Source organism: Nelusetta ayraudi, unplaced genomic scaffold (assembly GCF_046127955.1).
Source record: "Nelusetta ayraudi isolate G7.1 ecotype Tasmania unplaced genomic scaffold, CSIRO-AGI_Nayr_v1 ptg000083l, whole genome shotgun sequence".
Lineage (NCBI taxonomy): Eukaryota > Metazoa > Chordata > Actinopteri > Tetraodontiformes > Monacanthidae > Nelusetta > Nelusetta ayraudi.
In genome coordinates, this window is record NW_027466133.1 from 346,138 (window position 1) to 361,040 (window position 14,903).

Below are 14,903 nucleotides of genomic sequence, written 5' to 3' on the forward strand. Positions count from 1 at the left end.
CAGATAGCGTCTCATTCGCCAGAAGTGTTACTTCTAAGAACGCGGGTAGGAGAATTTGTCCAGGGCTAATGTTCCAAAATGTTTCTCATCAAAAATCCTCTGTTTATGCTGTGGGCTGTTATGAAACCTGTGGGTGAGTGAAGTCTGACAGGCCGCTGAGGTGATGGCCTTCTCATCTCAGCTCCAGGCTGCTCTATTGTCCCACCGCCGCTATTTACCCAGAGCGCTGAAGGACGAGCACCGCCTTCCAGCCACAATAATCCTCCAGGCCTCCGCAGAAAGGTTTGTTTTGCCTGCTCTCGCGTGCAATTTGGTATGAAATTATTTGTAAGGAAAGTGTTTTGGTGGGCCTGGTTGCATGCTGGGAGCCCAGGACGGGGATGGCGTGTCTGATAAGGTCGGAGCGCACGCACATTCTCGTGTGAAGGAAGAAGAAATAGAGTCAATGGGGTGATTTTTTTTGTTGTAATCTCGAAAAAATTATACCTGAATTCAAACGCTCTGGCGTTACATAAATCCCAAGATTTAAAGTTTGCCAACCTCTTTTGAGAGGAGATGGCTGTGAATTGAAATTATGTCAATTGTATTTTCTATCTAGACTATTGTGCACATTATGGATCGGTGACCTAATGAAACCACCCACTTCAGTTTGTACGAACCCTCTCTCCACAAATCCAGTCAATACCAAATTCCGTATATATTTTATATATATAAAAGACTTCTCTTCTTTTACTTCTTCCTGTAGTGGCCTGCAGCTACGTAGATTACGGTTTTGAACGCCAACTGTGAGTTTGCATCCAAAAATAGATTTATGTTCAAGACAACTCAGAAATACGGGACAAACCCCGTCCCGTATCGATTTTAAACGGGACGCAATTAAATGAAATGCATAGTCAATTCTGTACTTGCAGGGACGGTTGGCAACGCTACACAAACCTCAGGTGACTGCTGAGTGCACCGACCGAAGCCAAACTAGCGCGCTAACCTAATTAGCCTCGTTAGCTGGCGAGCGACTCGGTTTATAATCGCTTCTCGGATCTTTTTCGGAGGAAAACAACGAAAATCGACCTTTTGGTGATGTGAGTGAACCCCGGAGGGAACAGCGAACTGGCCATGGACTTTTCTACCCGTTCTTTGGACACCTAAAGCTGCTTCTTCTTCCTTCTCGTCAACTAGGTCAGTTACTTACGCTTGTTTGTCGGCTCGGTGCTTCCCGCTCGCTTTGCTGTCGGCTCGACATGTTGTGTAAATCTACGAAACTAGCACTTGTTGTCGTTTTCGTCGTCGTCGTTGTCGTCTTGGTCACACTGTCTGTTGTCCAAAATCGCTCAGTGGAAACGCCTGCTTTGATAAATTCTATGTTTACGTTCTCTGAAATTGAAATGATGGTGTTTAAATGTCAAACTCGTGGGTGACCTATTTGTGGTTATAGCATCACAGCCGAATTGCATGTGGTCAGTTTCTTTATCATGTAGAGGGGGAAAACTGGAAAGAAAAGTTGAGTTCGATACTGGTCATTTTACCCTGCAGCAACCCTTCTACTTTAAAATGACCTGGATGACTGAGAGCTTTTACAGACATCCTGCAGCAACCCTTCACAGATTAACAGCGTTAATCATAAAGCTAAAGAAATTAAACGGTGTAGCCATTTTCGTTGGGAGTCTCAAGAGTGAAAAATAACCTTTGCTCAAACACATTAAAAAAAAAAAAAAAAGTTGTAAAGGTCACAATCAAGGTCACGCTGTGACAGTGGCTGGATGAAAAATCAGAAAAGTGACCTGGAGATCAGCTTCCAGCTGGTGGAGCTGCCGTTTCCCAATCTTCCACGAGGAGATTGTTGTTTATCAGACGGCTCCATTAACCTGACGTATGGCCCGGTGCAGGTAGAGCCATCACACAGAGCAGCCGAGCTCTCAACACCAGGAATTCTTCTTTCATCTTCCCCTTAGCGTCTAATCTGATCATCCTGCCAGTGTTTGGAGAAACTGTGTTCTTGAGGGGTATCTTAAAAAAAACTCAAAAAAACACAAAAATGACCCCCGGACTCCCGTCCTCATGGATACCGTCTCACGGAGGCCTTGCACCACACGGTCCCCGGATTTGTTTTGACTGTGAGGGCCGGAGATAAATGTCGACACACCGATGTGGCCTGTGAGCAGTGCACCCCCGCCCCCACTCCCCACCCCCCGGCCTCTTTACTGTCCGCTTCCATTGCTTCCCATGTCTGGCTCATGTAAACAGTGTGGGAGTGCGTCCTTTTAGGCGGCTTTTATTGTCCAGCTGCTTCTCAGTCCCTGGATGTAAATTGTTGAGGTTGGGACGGGAAGATGAGAGCAGAGGGGGAATAAAAGGCCGGGGGGTGAAAGGAGGTGAGGCGCTGTGGCTAATGCAGTGCTGCAATGCTAAGTTGCCAGGGGGAGGGATGGCGGGAATCATCTGGAGTGTCTTCAGATGGAGGTGTCACAAAGTTGGTGGAGTGTTTGTTGAAAATGTCGTCTTCACACAAGTCGTAGCAACCATTTGGTTGTTGTTTTTTTTTGTTGTGGCAATCCCAGACATGTTCGGATCTGTTCAATCTGAACCGAACTGCTGCTTTTGAGGCACTTCATTTACTTTTTACAGGATGTCCAACTTGGATGTATCGTAGATGGCTTTCCCCAAAAAGTTGGTGTTTTTTTTTTTTTGCAGGAAAATCACATAATGAACTCCGATATGCTGCCTTTCAGGCCTTGAAGAGTTACTAGTAGCGGCTTTCCAGCCGTCTTATTTTTGCTCAGTGTGATACAAGGGAAAAAAGAAACGATAATTATCCATTCCCGGCGGTGGGTAGGGGAGGGGGAGTGAAGGGTATGCGGGCCAGCTGTTCAGTGTCTGACGGGTTGTCATCACGCTTCCATTCAAAACAGCCACAGTCGCTCCATGGAGGCGAGGCTGCACTGTGAAACGTGACAACAAGCATCTGAAAAGTTTGCGGATGTGTGAATCCCCCTCCCTCCCATTTAGAGCTTAATTGTCACTGAACAAAAATAAATAAATTCAAAAAAACATTTTTGTAAAAACAACTCGGCAGGTGTTAGTTTCTCCCTTGGCTTCACCCAGACGGCTCCTTCTCCCCATTACCCTCTCTCTCCCTCTGCCCTCCCCCTTCCCGCTCCTGCCGATGATGTAAGTGTTTTCCGACACTTTTTCCCGAGGTATCTCTTTTGTGGCTTGACCCTCCTATCTGTGTTTGGACGGTGGAGCCGTGGCTGAAAGAGAGAGAGGAGAAGTCGAGAGACAGAAGCTTGTGTGTCAGTGGAGGAGCGTTGTGGATGTGTGCGTCTTTTGCCGTGGGTCAAATATCAGCTGCACAACCTCTTCAGTGTTGTTGGGGCGGGGTGTGTGTGTGTGTGTGTGTGTGTGTGTGTGTGTGTGTGTGTGTGTGTGTGTGTGTGTGTGAGAGAGACCCTCATCAGCTGGCTCCGACACAATGAGTGCGGCGAATGAAAGCGGGATGATGTTTCACAGCCGGACGGGATGAAAAAAAAAAAGCATCTCCATTCCTCCTCCTCCGTCCGGCTCGCCCCTCTTCGGCCCCTTTGGACTTAAAGTTTTGTGGCGCTGGGGCACTCATGTTGTAGTTTGGATGTGGCGCTGGCGTGAATGCGCAGGTGCACGTATCCATCGGTCGGTGGGGGGTGGTGTGGGGTGGGGGTGTGTGGAGTGGATGGACGGGAGACAATAGAAAGATTTGCTCGGAATCGCATTTCAGGTCACAGTCATCCTGTCGGCCGTTTTTAAAGGCGTTTTTGTATTGTGGTCAATGGGGGGAAAAAATGCTTTTTGGGCCCATGGGATTTTTTTTGCCACAGTACCTCAAGTGACCACTGGGGAAAACCAGTGCACCGCCATATTGCTAGTCCGTTATCCAGTTCTTATAATAATATGTCCATGGGTTTCAAACACAATATTTTATCTCTGTCACAGAATTAAAGGTTTTGTGTTTCATGTGTGGTAATATCTGGCGGGGGACATGCAGTGTCTTGTAAGTCGTGCAGCATGTAGGTTCTCATGGCCGTTAGATCAACACATATTCTCCAGCAGTTCAAGCCTCTTGCCAAAACCAGCAGACCCCAGTGAGTCGGCCCACAGAATGGAAGACATGCAGGCAGGAAGGGAAGGTCACGTGTCGCTGGAGCACAAAATCACTTTCCGTCACTTTCACTTTGCATCTCACATGTTTTTTATTTCGTGTTTTTATGTTCCAAGCTAAAAATATATTTTAAAAAAAAAACATGTTACGACTTAGAAATCTTTGCGGGTTAATCAACACTGCAGTTTCTGAAGAACGATATTTCCACCAGTGCCGGACCCCCCAAGCACCAAGTCAATTGCGACACGAAGAGAAGGCAAATGTTTTTTTTGTTTTTTTTTCTATTTTTCCCCCTCTGCGTCCAGAACAGTATGTGGAATCTGCAGCAAGAAGCCAATCAGTCTTTTGTTTGTTTGTTTGTGTTAACCCAGTGGGCTGTTGGTCGGTCTTCCAGAACCTTCCGGAGGTCACTGGTCCTGGCTGCAGGTTGAAGTGACGACCAGACTGGAGTATCGGAGACAAACAGAAAGGTCGGTTAGCGTAGGGAGAGGAAGGGGAATCCCTCGCTACAGATGAGTCACCCAGCGGGTTGGCAGCAGTCGCACCAGCAGCCAAACTGGGAGGCAGTCTGACTGTGCAGCCTGACTCACTCGCTCTCTCACTACAGCAACATTCCTGCAGGACTCACTCCACCGACTCCCCGGCCCCCAAAACATATAGAAGTAGATAAATTATAGTTATAATTGTCCGCCCTGTTTGTTTAAGTGTGTGCGTGTGTGTCTTTTCCCAGAAAGTGTGTTTGTGTGTGCGTCAGCGGAGGATGGTCCTCAGCTGCTGGGGGAAGTTTTGGAGAAAGTTGTTCTCCACCTGGAAATAACCACAGTCTATTGTTGAACGTATTGACCAGTGCTGAGCGCCAACCTTCGAGACTGCAGTATAATCCTCTTTTTCAGCACCAAAATTCTGATATATCCAAACAAGCAAATGTTGTGAGCCAGTAATCATCTGGAATCGAAGCGGCTGCCGATTGGCTTTCACATTATAGCGCTGTGAACTAAAGACACTGGAACTTTTGGTTGACGTCAGAGTCAAAATTAGCGTTAAGATAAGATTATTAGATTCTAAAGTGGCTCCACTTCACTGAGGCGGATCAGGATAAAGTAAATGCGACATTTGTGCCGAGGACCTAGCGGCAAAAAGATGACAATACAAAAATACGAACTGGATTTGGTAGAAATCCTAAATTTGAGTCACTAGGAAAATGGAAAATAAAAAAGTTTTGTGCTGTAATGGCAACGATTATTTTTTTCTTGGTGTTCAAATTGGTTTTCAATCACATCGAAACCACAGCGTCGAGACTAAACTATCCTGTTCAGCGGCATGTTGAGGCAGGCGGACTTGGAGTAGCGCCGCCCTGGTGGAGGAAGGAAGAGTTGATTGTCTGGTCCAACGTGTTTCTCACTGTTTTGCTGTGTTGCTGTGTTGCTGTGTAGAACGTGATGTTCCGAGCGGGACTGTTTTCAAGCCACTCAGGAGGGGATCGTTGTGTTCAGGTCACCTCCGGATCAAATCCTCAAATCATGTTTGTTTGAGGTTCCGCTCGTTCAGTTTATGGTTCGAGGGAATAACGTGTCTGTTGATGTTTTTTTTTTGACCAACACATTTCTTCTTCTTCTCCTGTGATTCATTTAGTATTAATGTGTTCGATGGAGTCAGTCCAGTGTTGGCACAAATGCATCAAATGTTTTTCCACTATATATTAAAAGTCAATTGTCGGTGTGGATGAAAAAATAATTGAGGATCACAACACATTCCAGTTAAGAATTACACAGAAATGAGATTCAGACCAACTGCACTGACATCAGAACTTGGTTTTTCACGTCCCATCACGTGATCCGATGCTGAGGAAATTTAAAATGTGACCATCAGTCTGCCAATACGACCGCAAGTGACTTAAAGGAAATGAAGGAAGCGTGTTGATCGTCATGTTCATTAAACATGATTAGTGGCTGATTTGAAAACACCATTTTCACCATTTTGTCTCCACGAGTGTTGGAGTCAGTCATGGAAAAAATGCCTCTGTTTAAAAACACCAATGACAATTTTACAATTGTTTGAAGCAACTGTTTAAACATCGGGTAATGAAACAAACTTCGATAAATGAGTAATAATGACTTGAGTGTCTTGTCAGGACATTATGTTTGTCTCTGAACTTTATGAGACGAAGCAGCACAGGTCAGTCCTGCTTGTGGCTCCAGTGTCATGTGATCGGCATGGCTATCACACACACACACAGTCCAGCTGATGTTCTGTGTTTTTTCTCACTTTTACGACTTGTATTTTACAAATGTAAAAGAAGACAAAACTGTTTCTGACCCTGGAGCCCTGTTGACTGGCAGCAGCCAAAATTTGCGAGAATTACGAGAATTATGAGAATTACATTTGCTTTCGTTTGTTTTCGTTTGTTCGCTGTCAAGAATGGTTGCCATGCTTTTTTCTTTGATCACTTGTAAAAAATCCTCCGTCCAAACATAACGCACCATTTTCACTTGAAGGGAACTGGTCACGTGACCTCGTACGTCACGTCTGCTGATGCGTAAATGTGAAAAAAGTGTTTCCATTACACTTTTGCGATATACCTCTAAATCGATACGTCTAAAAAACAAACAAACCACCTCATCCGTGCATAAAAACCTTTTAGCCATATTTGAGAGGTTTGTCAAAGTTTAGGTTTCCGTTACCAGTTTTTATTGCGAAATTTAGGTTTTGCGCAATTCTAGGGGTAACGGAAAAAACACAGCTTCTGTCTGCGGAGGTGTGAGGTCGACCCCTAGTCCTCCACCGGCCAGAGAGACTATACAGGAAGTGGCATCATCATAAACATCACCATCATCATCCTCGTCATCACTCTGGGCGCTTTTTATTTAGATGATTATTTTGACCTAGAGGCCGAGACGTGTAATTACAACGTCATGAAGCGCCCGGAAAGACTGTATGTGTGTGTGCGTGTTGGGGTTTATTTTCGCGCCTCTTGTGTACGTTGTTGGTGGGCGCCCTCACATGGCTGTGTGTAGAGTTTGTACACGTGCGACGTGTGTGCGGTTTTGCTTTGTCCCTGGTTGAAGAGCTGCATCAGCGCCGTGTTCATAACCTGTCTGGATGTTGTTTTTTTTTTCATACTCTCCGTACATTATTTACCATCGTGGTGTTGAGTCACAATGACTGTCAGAAAAGCATTCTGGGATCTCAAAGAGGCCCGAAGACGCCCAACAATAACATGATGAACTGGCAAAAGCCCCTCCTGTTGGAAACTGAGTTGAGCGAAGAAAAAAACCCAAAAAACACACACACGAGATGAAAAAGAGAAAGAGGAGCTGCAGCTGCGGATTATTTGATTCATCTATCGACCATTTCCTCTGAATTGACTGAAGCGATTATTTGAAATGGCGAAAAACGACAAACAACTTATCCACAAGCGGCTGAAACAACAATGACAAAGAAAAAGGATGTGCAGAAAAAACTCTGGAAAATCACGGAAAAATATGCTTATTTTTAAAAAGAAGGGGATTTGAGTCAATGAATGGATTCATCACTATCCGGATGTTTGTCTTATCTTTGCTGTTGTCGAACCAACCAAATCATGTGACCAACTCCTGAATCAGTCTGTGGTATGGAAGGAGTGATTCACCCGCCGGCTCCGATGTTAAACGGTCAAAAAGTTTTATCTCTGTGAGTCTCCGGACCCGGACTCACAGAGCCAACCTACCACACTCCTCCCCATCCACCTCCCCCGACACACACACACACACACACACACACACACCACCTCCTCCACTCCTGCTGATTTACGTTGTGAAAGCAGCTCTCAAAGGTCAAGTGCTTAAGTGTAGCGAACATGTTCTGGGACACTTGAAGCTCCATTACTAACATCCAGTGCATTGTGGAGTAGCAGCGAGTCACTCCGGGGTGTCTTGCATTAACAGAGAGGGTGAATCATCCCGCTGCTGGCTGCGCGGCTCCTCGCCGCGGACTGGTGTAAATATTTGAGAGGGACTGTTGACACGAAGATATCACTGACTAATGGATTTACAAGCCCGGGGTTGGTGGGAGGGAGTTAGAGTGATCGTGGTTGGGTCGGGGTGTGGGGGGCGGATGGAGGAGGTGAGAATGAGGACGAGGACAAAGTGTGGGGACATGCAGGTGGGACGGAAGGAAGACGATGGTAAAACTAAAACTAAAACGTGCGGCAGACGAGAATCATCAAGTTTCGGTGACGTTCAGTTTTCTCCCATTTCCTTTGTTTTGCTAAATTATTTTATTTATTTGTTTTTTAATTAATGAATGAAAAGAACAAAGCAACGCGGAGGACGGACGGCAGCTGCATGGAAACAACAATAAAAAATAAAAAAAATAGAAAATAAAAATTCCATGGCAGGACTGTTTAGTTTGAGATAACATCAATATTGATGAAACCAGTTGCGGCAGCAGCGCTTATTTTCGGGAAAGTCACCTTCTTCCAAATTCTGAGAAGTGAAATCACTGCTGCTGTCCGATCTACGAGCTCATGACCTCATGACCTCCTGCTGAATCCTATTGTTCAACTGGAAACACTGCTGGATGCCTGCAACTTCTCCCGGTCTGAGTTGAGCATATCCTCAGGTCTCCTCAGATCTCCTCACTCTGTTCACTGTGCCATTCTTGAGGCTCATGTTTAGTGTTTTGGGAGTCATAAAGTTTCTTCTAAAATCTTCACTCCTTTATGAGATGGCACACTGACATTTAATGACTGAAATCTTCCTGGATTTACGCCCCTTCATAGAGCTTCTGCTGGTCAAATGCTCCCAGGAACCTCCAGGAAGCCTGCTGGATTTTTTTTGCCAATCTGTTCAGCCAAAGTTTTGTGCATGCTGCGTAAAAATCTTTGCTTTTTCATCTCGACACATGAATGCCGCCTGTAATCAATGGTCCAAATAATAAAAAAAACAACAACAAAAACAGATGTTTTCTGGAAGCTGACCTTGTTCCTGTGACGACCTTCTCACTGGAGGTTTGGGGGTAGACGTTAGAACCTCCGTATGTGAGAGAGTGAGTGAGCCAAACTGTTGAGTGAGGGAAATGTTTCTGATTGCATAACCGCTCGCGCTGAGTCAAAATGTGGAAAGTTACGCACAGATGACGACGGCAGCGTTTCCCCTCTGTGGTTGAACTCTTCGCTCGATGCCGTTGTTGTTGTTGTTGTTGTTGTTGTGAGTCTCCTGCCGTCTGGTCCAACTCGTCCCATCTCGCAGGTTCGTAGGTTCTTCACGTCGTCTCTCTAGCTTCGAATATGTCCTGAACGTACGTGTGTGCGTGTGTGTGTTTGTGTGTGTGTGTGTGTGTGTGCGTGTGCGTGTGTGTGTGTGTGTCCTGGTCAAGGTAGGACTGTGTGAGTCATGCAGCTGCCGTCCAGATGAAGGAGGCCACCTGCTCCTCGCTTTCTTCTCTCTTTCTCTCTCTCTCTTTTTATCTCAACTTCTTTTTTTTCTTCCCTCCATCATTTACACATTCAGACACACAAACAACCTGCAATTAGGCCAAACTTGACTCACTCTACCCGAACTACACACACACACACACACACACACACACACACACACACACACACACACACACACACACACACTGACATCTTATATCGGGAAAGTGCTCGCCCTATTGCCTATTGGGTTTTTTTGGTTTTTTTTTGTGCTTTTTCAATAAAGGGCCAGTTCACCCAAAAAACTTTCTCACTTTAGTCCCTTGTCATTTTGGAACTCCAGAAAAGTTTAGGGGGAATAAATGTCGACTGAATCCACTGAGTGATGGGCACCCAGTGGGTGAATTGTCCATGTTATGTTTGTGGTGAACCGTCCCTTTAAAGTGATGAGGTAATGACAGAGGAGGACAGAAGCGATGACGTTCAAAGCTCCGCCTTCATTATGTTGTTTTGGAAAGATTAAACACAAATCTGCTGCTGGGCTCTGACTTGGGTTTTTCTTTCTTTTTTTTTCTTTTCTTTTCTGTTTTTTTTTTTTGTTAATTTTTTTTAGCTGGAATGTAACTGGAATCTGCGATCCAAGTCGCATCATCAGCCACATGACAAAATCTACTACTTGGCAACTTATTCAACCTTTTAGTTTCTCTCCTGACACTGACATTAAGTGCAGCTCTAGTGTGTGTGTGTGTGTGTGTGTGTGTGTGTGTGTGTGTGTGTGTGTGTGTGTGTGTGTGTGTTTCACCACACGTGTCCTGAACACAAACCAAACTTTTGCATGAACATTTTCTCAGTCTGGAACGACTCGGTTCTTGTGGTTTGCCTGTTTGTGTCTCCCTCAGTCACGGTGGTCGTCGGTCGGACCACACTTAGTGTGTGTGTGCGTGCGTGCGTGCGTGCGTCCCATGCGTGTGTGTGTGTGCTTGTCTATCAACCAGCCATATCCAAAGCGGAGGGGTTCAAATAATTGGGCATCGCTTTGCCTAATTTCACCCAGTCAACCAACCAACCAGCCAATCAACCAGTCCGTCCAGTGTCCGTCCTGATTGGCCGCGGAGGAGATCTGATGTGATCTGATCTCGTTGCGGAGGTAACGCTAATTACCCAGGGTGCTTTTCTGCTTGAGTTTGGTCCTAGAATTGCGTCTCCCAGATTGCGTCCAGACTTTGGAGTCGCGGTCCGACCGACGACGTCTTTGTTGCCGTTGGACTTCAGACGCTTTGGACTCGGTTTCCTTTCATAGATTCAGAGTATTGCAACCGAATTTAGTGGAATGTTGTTTTTCGAACTGTTTGAAATGTAGTGTATTATTTATTGCCCCCACCACCCAGCCCACATTTTAGCTGGAGCTGTTTTTGGGCAGCACGTGTTGGATATTTGTTACAAAGAAGAAATCACAGCTGGGTTGTTTTATTTTGTGTTTTTCTTTTACTTCCATGGGACATTCCAAGAGTTTGAATCTAGTCCGTGTTTGATCAGTCAACGAGATTAAAGGGCAAACGCTCTCAGCGGAATGGACATAGCGTTATTGGCTACTGTCGCATAGGAATAACCTCAATAATGCCATTGAGAGGCAGTGGCGCTCTTGTTCCTCACACGCAGGCCCTCCGTCCTTCCCCCTGAGAACATATCAAAGTGTCCAGTAGTCTATAAAAGGTATTTCTGTGTTTATCCCTGTTCTCCATTTCAACCTCCGTGCATTCCAGTCAAATGAGGCCTCCCATCGGGGCCAGTCAGTAATCAGCCCACCGGCTGGCTGCTGCTGTTCTGTAATAATATTCTAATAAGCACTGACTGCTGCTTTGATGAAGGCCTGCTACTCCTACTGCCGATCTGCCGATCTGCTCCACTCACTCCTACTGGGGTAATTAAATGTAGCCAAAGGAACGAGGAAGCAGACCACCACCACCGGCTCTCCATCGTCCTCGCTCTTCCTCTTTGTTTTTTTTCTCCCCCCGAAAACGCCCGCCCGCCTGCCGCCTTCTCATCAGGGCCCCTCCGCTCCGCTCGGCTTCTGCTTCTTGTCTCGTCTCTTTAATTTCTTATTTTGTTGTTGTTCCTGCCGCTCTGATAGGAGCCCGGCGCTCCAGCGGCCGCTCTTGATCTCACTCCTACCCGGCCGGCCAATTAAAGCGTCCGAGGCGGCAGCGGTGGGAACGGGGACCACCAGTGGGAGGGAGGGAGGGGGGAAGAGGGGGAAAGGTGGAGGGCCACCACCTTTGTTGTCGCCCATCCCTCTTCGTTTGTCGTCTCTCGCAATGTGTCTGCACTCCGTTTTCCATGACCTCCATGACCCCCCTTCTCTCACCCCCACTCCTATCTCTGCCATCCGTCACTGTGTCCCCGTTTGTCTGTCTGTCTGTCTTTCTCAGTCTCCCCTCCCCCTAACCCTCCTGATTGACTTGAGTGGGCGAAACGGGCCAATTTGTTCTCCCGGGGTCTAAAATTACCTGCCTGTCTGTTTGGATGTGGAAAAGCACCGCTGATTCCCGCCGAGCTCCCATCAGCACCCCCACGGACGCAATCGGAATCAGCCTTGTTTGTGGTGGTGGAGGCGACCCCACCCCCACACCACACGCACACACACACACACACGCACACACACACAACCCGGATCATACCGAAGCGTTTTGCAAGCGCTCGTTACCCCCAAAATAGCCAGAACAAAATGTTTTCGCCCGTTCCGTAATCCGACACGTCGACTTGATTACAGCGATACACCAACACGTCGCCGTCGCCTCCCACGAGGTCCAAGTCTGCGTAGATTTATATGACAATGGCAGCCAGGGGGCGCTGCTGAGGTCATCGTCCAAAAGAGAAGAAAAAAAAAAAGCACCTTGATTTTTTGATCTTTGTAATCCATATCGTTAGCCTCATAGCATAATTGCCTAAGTCAGTTTTTGGCCAATTGTGATATCTGAAAAAAATACCAATGTGCTTGCTAAAAAAATAAGTGTTTTTTCTTGTTCTCCGACTATTCTGTTCGGCTAACGATGTGTGTCTGACAGTGGTGTTTTCCCCTTTTTATCCAGCAGGGGTCCTCAGACCTGCCTGATTCAGTGTGAACACCCTGATGCACAGCGGGATCGTAGTTGATGACGGTGAATTATTGACGATACTTGCTACTACGTTTTAGGACGTTTGCTTTCTTTGCACTGTGATGTCGATGGATCGCTTTTCAATAAAACAACAGCAATAAATGAATAAGCTCTGTAAATCATGTTCACGCCACAAGGAGACCCTTCAGTGAGCCGCCGCAGGTTTTCAGTGTGTGCTATGAGGGGGAAAACGCTCTGCTGGGAGGTGAGTGAGTGAGTGAGCGAGCGAGCGAGTAGCTTTTGGTCGGGTTCCCGGCGGCGCCTGGCCCCGGTTGCGGCGCTCCGCTACGCCCCTCACGCTGGGGGTCCGCAGTGAAAACACAGAAGAAGCAGAGCGGAGAGATTCCTCTGTGTCCGTGTGGGTTCTAAGACTTGGCTCCTCAGGGTCACTCCAGCCATTCCTACAGCACACGCAATTACACACGCGTGCACACGCACACACACTCAACATCCAGATGAAATAACATTGCCTGTGTGTCCTCACGAGTGTATTAATTTTGGCGCCGCTAACCGCGGATCCGAAACATCGCAGCCAATATTTCTGGACAGACGTTCTAATTTTACCACTTTTTTTGCTGGTCTCCAAAGATCAATGATGGTTGTTTTGGTTTCCTCCGCTGTGTCAGGGAGACCTTTTTCTCCCCGCCGCTCCTGGCTGGTCTGTTTTCCTGCTCATTCTTTGGTTGAAGACAAAAAAAAAATGTCCAAAAAGAACCCCACAGATGATTGTGAACATTGCAGGAAGAGCGGCCAAGCAAACTGACTTTAGAGTTATTGGAACAAAAAAAAAAAAAAGTCTTTTTTTTTCTGCGGGTGGTCCCGAAACTTTATTTATTTAGTTTCATCGGGGAAACTGTAGGAGAAAGTATTTGCGCTGCAGCGATTGGCCGTCATTCAGCGGCGCCGGGCTGGCAGGTGGCTGCGGCTTGGCCTCCGCTTCCAGCTCGTCTGTGCAACCACTATTATAATATTTAAAAAAAAAAATACTTGTTGGAGGACAGTGGTGAGACTGAAGGAGCCCTCGGACTTGCTTGCTGCACCTGCTCCTTCATCACCTGCTGCCAAGCTCCCGCCTGGAAGCAGCGTCGCAGCAGCAGCTCGCAGCAATAAGAAAATCAGTAAATTACCTGGTAGAAAAGTATTTCCGTTCAAAGGACCAACTGATTGGAAGCATCTACCTGTGGGTGTTTAATTACATCTTCTCAAACATCTTCCAACATTACTAAACTGCTTGAATCTTGAATCATCATCTCGTCTCGCTCATGCTTTCATTGGCTCTCTCACGCCTTATTTTTCAAAATAAAGGTGTTATTTCTTACGTTTCGACAAAGGTGTTTCCATTGAATGAAAGCTGTAATCCTCCTAAAATCTCGTCTCGCGAGACCCCACTATGAGACCATGAGGACGATGGAGGTACGAATCATTTTTGCGAGAAATCTGCATTTCAATGTTGTTTGCTGTCAAGAATGGTTATTATATTTTTCTCTTTGATTACTAGTAAAAGTAGGGGGTCGTCCGAAGGGGCCGGACTGTGTGCGTGTGTGCAGGTGTGTGTGTCTGTGTGTGTGGACGTCCTCCAGAGGTGTTGCGCCTCCAGTTTCCATGCCGGCGTCCTCTAATTACCGATGACAACAGGTGCAAACACTCACTCACTCCCTCTTTCACACCCTCTCCCTGCTGCTGTTGTCTCTCCTCGCGTGTGTCACGCCTGTTGTCTCCCAGATGTGTCGCCCGGAGGTGCTCCACCCCCACCGAAGAAGAAGGAAAAAAAAAAAAAGTGGCCGGCTAATTCGCTCTTTATTGGTCGGCCGAGAGCCTGCGATGGCTCAACCTTCCGCCGCCGAGCTGTTATTGGTTTTTAAAGCCCTGTTTACTCTGCCCGGCCCACCGGCCGCTCGCTGGGCTGCAGCCCACCGGCTTTATTAGCTGGAAGAGTGTCGAGGCTGAAATTAAAAAGCCAGATTGTTTACGGTGTGTGTGTGTGTGTGTGTGTGTGTGTGTGTGTGTGTGTGTGTGTGTGTGTGTGTGTGTGTGTGTGTGTGTGTGTGTGTGTGCGTAAGCGAGCGGGTGCATAGAGAGCTTAAGGAACCGCAACAGAAACCTCATACTTTAATGTGTTTGTCTGCCGTCATATATCTGGTGTGTGTGTGTATGTGTGTGTGTGTGATTCTGACCAGCTGGCGTGGTGAAGTCGACTCGGGCCTCTTAAAATATTTGTGGG